General features: G+C 43.4%; 1 pseudogene; it reads right to left on the bottom strand.

Annotated features, from left to right (window-relative positions):
* Window positions 1–220: 220 nt before the first annotated feature.
* On the bottom strand, window positions 221–7,720 carry LOC107128526 (nucleolar protein 11 pseudogene; annotated as a pseudogene).
* Window positions 7,721–7,971: the final 251 nt, after the last annotated feature.

The following is a 7,971-nucleotide window of genomic DNA, read 5'->3' as shown; positions in this document are numbered from 1 at the left end:
CTTTTTGTGGTGAATTTCACAGGTGTTCTTTGTGCTTCTTGTATTTGTATGTCTATGTCTCTAGCAAGGCTGGGGAAGTTTTCCTCAATTATTCCTCCAAATCAAGCTTTTAGAATTGTCTTCTTCCTCAGGAACATCAATTATTCTTAGGTTTGGTCGTTTAACATAATCCCAGACTTCTTGGAGGCTTTGTTCATATTTTCTCATTCTGTTTTCTTAGTCTTTGTTGGATTGGGTTAATTTGAAGACCTTGTCTTTGAGCTCTGAATTTCTTTCTTCTACTTGTTCAATTCTATTGCTGAGACTTTCCAGAGCATTTCACATTTCTAAAAGTGTGCCCAAAGTTTCCTGAATTTTTTATGTTTTTTTTTCTTTAAGCTACCTATTTCCTCGAATATTTCTTCCTTCACTTCTTGTATCATTTTTTGGATTTTCTGCTTCACCTTTCTCTGGTGCCTCCCTGATTACCTTAATAACTAACCTTCTGAATTCTTTTTCAGGTAAATCAGGGATTTCTTCTTGATTTGAATTCATTGCTGGTGAACTAGCAGGATTTTTGGGGGGTGTTAAAGAGCCCTGTTTTGTCATATTACCAGGGTTGGTTTTCTGGTTCCTTCTCATTTGGGTAGGCTCTGTCAGAAGGGAAGGTTTAGGGCTGAAGGCTGTTGTTCAGATTCTTTTTGTCCCATGGGGTATTCCCTTGTTGTAGTACTCTCCCCCCTTTCCTATGGGTGTGGCTTCCTGTGAGCCAAACTGCTGTGATTGTTGTCTCTCTTCTGGGTCTAGCCACCCAGTGAATCTACCCGACTCCAGGCTGGTACTGGGGATTGTCTGCACAGAGTCCTGTGATGTGAACTGTCTATGGGTCTATCAGCCATGGATACCAGCACCTGTTCCAGTGGAGGTGGTGGGCGGCGGGGGGGGGGGGGGGGGTCGGTGCAATGAGTTCTATGAAAGTTCTTAGCTTTGGTAGTTTAATGCTCTATTTTTGTGCTGGTTGGCCTCCTGCTGGGAGGTGGCACTTTCCAGAGAGCATCAGCTGTCGTAGTATGGAGAGGAAATGGTGCTGGGCGGGGCCCTAGAACTCCCAAGATTACATGTCCCTTTGTCTTCAGCTACCACGGTGGGTAGGGAAGGACCATCAGGTGGGGGCAGGGCTAGGCATATCTGAGCCCAGACGCTCCTTGACGGGTCTTGCTGTGGCTGCTGTGGGGGATGGGGGTGAGATTCCCATGTCACTGGAGTTGTGTACGTAGGAGGATTATGGCTGCCTCTGCTGAGTCATGCAGGTTGTCAGGGAAGTGGAGGAAAGCTGGCAACCACAGGCCTCACCAAGGTCCCATACAAACTGAAGGGCCAGTCTCACTCCCACCATGCACCCCGCAACAGTCCTGAGTCTGCTTCCAGGCGGTGAGTGAGACAGGCTTGAAAACATGCCCCAGGCTACCCACCTCCCAGCTGCAAAATAAAAGGGATTGATTCTTCTCCCGCCTGTGGAGTATGCACACTGGATTTGCGCCCTCCCCTGATTTCTGGCCAAGAGGCTTCTTGCCCCATTCAAATTGTTATGAAGTTCAGCTGGAGATTTCTTTCTCTCTGGAGTTTTACCCCATGCTCCTCTGGCCACCCTCCCAGTGGATCCCTGTGATGCCAGGTAGGAATGGGCTGTCTGGGGAATCCAGCGAGCTCCCTAGGGCCTTTCTGCTGCTTCCTCTACCCCTGTATTTTGCTTGGCTCCCTAAATTGACTCAGCTCCAGGTAAGGTAGGAAACTTCTCCCACAAACAGACCTTCAGTTTCTCCAGTGGGTATGTGTGTTCAGGAGAAGAGGGTCTCCCTTTCCCACTTTTGTAGTTGGGGCACTCACAGTATTTGGGGTGTCTCCTGGGTCCTGCAGGAGCAGTCTGCTTCCTTCAGAGGGTATGTGGGTCCTCTTGAGATTGCTGGTTTGTTCTTCCAGTCAATCTGAATCTTAAATTTGCAAGCCACCGCATGCTGCTCTGTCTGGAGCTGCAATCTAGTCCTGCCTCCCATCCACCATGATAATCCCTCTCTCACTGGCTTCTTTTTAGTAACATGTCATGGTGCTGATCATGCATCAAATGGCACCAGCACCTGTTTTCTTCCTGTCTGTGTTCCTCATATATACACTTTTATTATTAAGTAGATGTAAGAATCCATTTAAAATAGATTTAGCTTTGGGGAGAAATTCTGTGTTGATTCCGCCCACACAAAGGTGCATGTACCGACACAAACAGTTCCTTCTAGAAATGCAAAAACAATATAGCAATGACACTAATGATCAAGATATTTTATAAAGGAAATCACCCAAATCCCATCACCAGAACACAGCTCTTCTTATTTACGCATTTACTATGAGTTTTTGTAAGTTGCAAGATCACAGTGTAAATACAATGGAGCCTCTTCCTTTTCAAAACCTGTTGCATGTATTCCTCAGACCGCTGCAGGTTTCAGAATGAGCATATTAAATGTTCTCATAATATGCCATGGAATGGATATGCCATAATTTAATTTGCCACCCATTATTGTTGGGCAATTCATTTGTTCCCAGTGTTATATTACTACAGCCAATCTCATAACAAACATCTTCATGCATGTATCTTCTCAATTCTGTTGAACTGCTTCCTGAGGAATAAAATCTCAGGAAGAAGAATTATTGAGTTAAAGGTCAGGAACAGTCCTAGGACTCTTGCTTCAGTTGACTGGGTTGCCTTCCACAAGTGTGGGTCCCTTTCTAAAATGTGCATACCCTCGGCACTAGCCAGCTTTCCCCTTTAGCCACCCAAACCTGTCCCACTCACTCTTGGTGTCTTAGTTACTGCCTGTTGTGTGGGGATCAACTTCTATTTGCTCTCTGGGTGCTCTGCACCATGGTTTCAAAACAATGTAAACCTGTTTTGGGAAACACATTCAGCCGATGTGGAATAGCCTCTCAGCTCCAACAGCTGAGAGTCCACAGTAATTATCTTTGGGGGATGCCAGGCTTGGCAAGTAAGGAGCAGATGCGTTTGTTTCTCAAAGCCCACATTGCAGAGAACTTTCCCCCACACCCTTAACAAGTGAACCACAGTGCTCTGACGCAAGCAGCCTTATGCTGACTACCAGCTCCCCTCAACACCCACTATGTGGCAGGCCCTACTACAAATCAGATATGGCTCTTGCCCTCAAAGAGCCCACAAACTCTGGTAAAGACAGACAAACAAACAACTAACAGAGATGCAATGTGGTGTCATGAGCAAGTGCGTTGCAACTAGTCTGACCTGGATTGGGACTTCAATCTTGCCATCTTCTTGCTGTGTGGACTTCAGCAAGTGTGTGTGTGCGTGTATGGTCTTGGTTTCATTCTCTACAATTAGGAATAATGCAATAATATTAATACCAGCTTCCCTCCAGTTGAACCCTGGTATTCTTGCCTGGGGGATCAGGAAATGCTTTTCTGTCCCCCACCCCCACCCCCACCCCAGGGAGAATGTGCTGAAAGGCTCCAAAGGTCATGAGGATTGGGTCTCTCTCACCAGTCCCAGGACAGGAAGGCCTATTGGTTTACTGCAGTGAGCAGCCCTGAAGTGGCTGGAGAGTACAGAACCTCAGTGACTTGGGGCTGCCTGCAAAACCATTCGCAAAAGTTCCACTGTCTCTGCCTACATTATTTCTACCAGGAGGGGAAAGTAACGTGGCTCAGCTGACTATTCTTTCCCAAGTGCTAAACTGGCTTCCTTGATTAGAAAAACACAGCCTTAGGCTGATGGCCTTGCCAGCAATCAGTGCTAATGCAAGACCCAGCTGAGGAATACAGCAGACTAGGCTCCATGCCCAGTGCCACGAAGACTTCTGCCTTGTCCAGGACATGGTCCAGAGATAGAAAATGCTGATTTTCTAGCAGAGCTACTAAGAGTCAACATTTACAAGTGCCAGCAATGGTTTTCGTGCAACGAAAGGCACAAGAGTGGGGCAGCTCTCTTCTTGTCACACCCCAGAGTCCCTGGGTAAACTTTCCCAGAGGAACTGTCAAATGACAATGGCCATGAATGGACATGTCCAGCAGTACAGACAGCCACATGGGTCACAGAAGTACCCATCACTACTGTAGTTAGCACACTCTGCCCATCAAGAGTTGTACTCTTTCTGGGAACAATCTGCTGTCTTACCATGGCTAGGAATCTACTGTCCACATCTAAAATAGGTGCACTTTCCATTCAATTTATCCATTTCTTATTACACCCCTGTGGAAAAAGCATTTCATATGGCCAGCAGTCCAGACAATGCATTTTGGGAAATACAGAACTCTTCCAATCCCCTTATTTTTTAGATAAGGAGATTGAAGCCCAGAGAAGGAAAGGGATTTGCCTGAGCTCACCCAAGAGGTCTGAGGCAGGGTAACAATAATTCAGCTGTAGCACTTTCAGAAGGGATGTCTCTAATCTGTTTTTCAGATTGGGAAGCCATTAGAAGGTTTCAGCAGTGGGGATAATGCAATTGAATTAGCATTTTAGGTAAATCGCTTCAGCTGATGTGTGGAGGAGACTCTAGAGGGATGACAGTGAGGAGACAATGAAGAGTAATCCAGGTGAGAGATAATAAAGACCTAAATTTGTGCAGTAGCAGGAGGGTAGATGAGGTAAAGATACATTCCAGAAATAATTAGGAGGTAAACCGGCAGGACCTGATGGCAGATTAGGTGGGGGAGTGGAAGGAGTTAAGGGTGATGCTGAGAAATCTGGTCTGGGTGACTGGGTAGATGCCAGTGCCATGCAGTGGAGAAGCTGTTTGGATGGAGTTAAGTAGGTTGAAGACTTCCATTTCAGTGGCTGTGGAATGACCAGTGTAGATATCCAAGTAGCATTTGGCTTTATGCGGGGAAGGTTTTGGTAAGAGACCAAGATCAGGGAGATAACTGCATATTGATGAAAGTTAAAGCACAAGAATGAGAGAAATAGTCCAGGGAGAACCTGTAGAGGAAGTAGAAGCAATAGACCAAGGCTCAGAAACTCGGAGAACTCAGTTCTGGCCTCCAAGGAACTCACTATCTAAACTTTATTCTTCCTCCAGAGTTCCCCTCAAAGCACCTCCTCCAGGAAAGGAATGCTGCCCTAAGAGATGTACGAGGTGTTGGGTCAATTTGGAGGACAGAAAATTCATATGTGATGGCATAATTAAATGTCTTCTGTTAGCACACCGGATTTTTTTTTTTCACTGCTTCAATGGTCGTTTTTTATTAAAAGAAAAACAATTCAAAATATATAAGAAATTAGACTTTTATCAATACACAAATAATTTTACTTAAAATCAACCCAGTTACATATTTTTTAAAAATTGCAGAACCTCTGCACACCAATGTCCACAACCTAGAATAGGTTCATGTGAAACCTGCAGTCCTACCCCGGAGCATCAATAAGTGATGGTCCAGGTACTCACTGACATGTTTCTCTTGACACCGAGATGGTTGCAAACAAAACACCATTCTTCCCTGGATGAAGCAAGAGTTCACATAAAAGAGCTTTATAAAATGTCTATGAAGGAGAATTGGTAATATCAGAAGAGCTCCAGCACTTTAATTGAATATAATCCTCTATTATTCTTTTCTTGATTTAATTTCTGTAGCTCCTGAAAACTTACTTCAATCTTGTTGAGCTCGGAATAAACAGATATCTGAGATTTTACAAGCTTGTAAAGATTTATCAGTAGCCTCTTTGCTTCTGGCATCATTACTATAACAGTAAAATTTGCATCCAGAAGTAGACATATCCAATCCATAATCTGGTTCTAGGTAGGTGGGTATATTCCAGGAAGAGTCATAGTAGCATTTTTGCTACACTTCAGATAAAGGAAATACAAATACTTGAGAAACAGCGTGGTATGCTGTGCTGGGATGTTTTTCAAATGAGGCAGAAGAAATGTTTCGCTATATGCTGAATGAAGAATTGCATTAAGTAGAGCTGCTCCTTTTGGTATCACAGGGCATGAAGTGGTCTCCTTTGTTTTGTCCTGGGGCTTTTTATTTAACTCTTGATCACAGTTATTGCATTTATCTTCTTCAGGATTGAAGCCATTTTGAAGAATTTCAGTTTGCTCTTCCATTTTCTCATCATGTACAGAATTACTATAGTCAAAAACTGACTCCATACTGACATCTGTTTCTTGAAGACTGTCATCACCAATGCTCAAGAAAATTTTTAAGCAAGCACAGGTGACCGATTCAGGAATGTCAGGGAACTGCTGTAGACAGAGTTGTAACACCTGTACATCTTTCTTTTTTAAGGCAATCTCCATTAAGTCAGGGCACAAACTGTAAGAAAGCACATGCGTTTGGATAAGCTGCATCAGACAGTTCCGGGGATAAAATGATCGTTCTGCTTTACACCTTTCCAGAAGTCCTGTTACTGTGTCCCCAATGACAGTATGAAAGTCAGGTGTCTGCTTCAGAGCCAAAAATTTCCATACTTCTACTTCAATGTGCTTTTCTGAATCTTTCATTATGGTTGACAAAAGTTGTTTGGATGGTGATACCTCTGGCTATAAACTCACTTCAATTTTTCATCTCCTTAAAATTCTTCTTAACTGCTCTGAGTTCTGGGACCCAAGTCCACATCCTTGAGGTGTTTCCCAGTTTACAAAAATGGGGCACAACATGAGTTCCTGGATCTTGACTATGCTTGAGTTTTCCAAGAGCACCTGCTAATGATGACACTTCACAGTTGTATGGAATCACAGCTAGAGATTTTCCATGTAGCATAAACAAATTTTCCCCATAATACCAGAGTTGACCACTGGTCCCTTGTGGTAACTCTTTTGAAGTCTGTAGTGTTTGAAATTTTATGTTCCATACAGAGAGGCATTCCTTAGAAGCTGCTAGTGGACTTCCTAGGACTGTGACGTGATCCTGATCCAGGGCAGTGAGTGCAACTCCATTTGGAGCATTACCAGACACAACAGCCTTGAGCAACAGTGATCTAACTAAGCTCTGATTTTTTTTCTGGGTCAGTTGGACGTATTGGTATCAAGGTTTCATATATACAACCATCAGAGCTTAATGACATAAAGAGATGAATTTTTGATCTACTGATGCAGTAAAACTCTCTATAAAAGAGTTTTTGTCTTGTCCAAGTAAGAGTGTATATTTGGTTAAGATATGTGAGTTAAACATTTGCACCTAAGCAATGTAATTTCCATGTTTTTCAGTAATAAACATTAAAACAGGAAGTCTGAATACTATGAAAAACTTTGTCCATTTAATCACTTCATGAGAGATAACAGTTTCAATTTTCTGCTGGGGGTCTGCAAGCAAGGCCTCTAAACCATAAACAACACCTTCCTTGAAGAGCACCAAGGGTTCTGACCCTTGCACTGAAAGTATCCTATATACTTCAGCTGACAATGTAGCTTTAAATACTTTATCCCTGTTTACATCTTCATTATTCCATACTCTTAAAACTTTATTATCGTGTACAACAATATACTCTCCAGTTTGAAGGTTGCACACAACTGGACATGTTATAATTTGACCCTGTTTCACTGACCAGCTCCCCAAGGGTTTCTATTCAGAAACCTTATAGAGGATCACGATTCTGCCACTTTCTGTCACTAGAAACTGGTCTATTTTGTCACTCTGCTTCATGCCTAGGAGTCCTTCAGGTCCCGCACTCAGGACTACCAAAGACAATGTGAATTCTTCCTCCAGCGCTGCCATTTTGAGCAAACCTAGCACACCTGATTCTAAAGAGGTACTGAGAAAACTTGTAGGAAGATGCAGTTTTCCTCAGATGGATGTGTATGTTTGTCCCTTTCACCTTGGAGTCTAGTTATGTGTACATGTCTTATCCCCTCAGTAGGCAGTATACTTGCTCCTGAGAGAAAGGAGTCCTAAATTCTCAGAAGTCCCCATGGAACCTGAAGAGTACCTGGCATGTAGTACTCAATACAAATTTGCTGAACACATGAATGAGGGTGAAGG

This window comes from Macaca fascicularis, chromosome X (genome assembly GCF_037993035.2).
Source record: "Macaca fascicularis isolate 582-1 chromosome X, T2T-MFA8v1.1".
NCBI classification, from domain to species: Eukaryota; Metazoa; Chordata; class Mammalia; order Primates; family Cercopithecidae; genus Macaca; species Macaca fascicularis.
The sequence above is the reverse complement of the archived record's forward strand: the minus strand, read 5'-3'. Positions and strand labels throughout refer to the sequence as shown.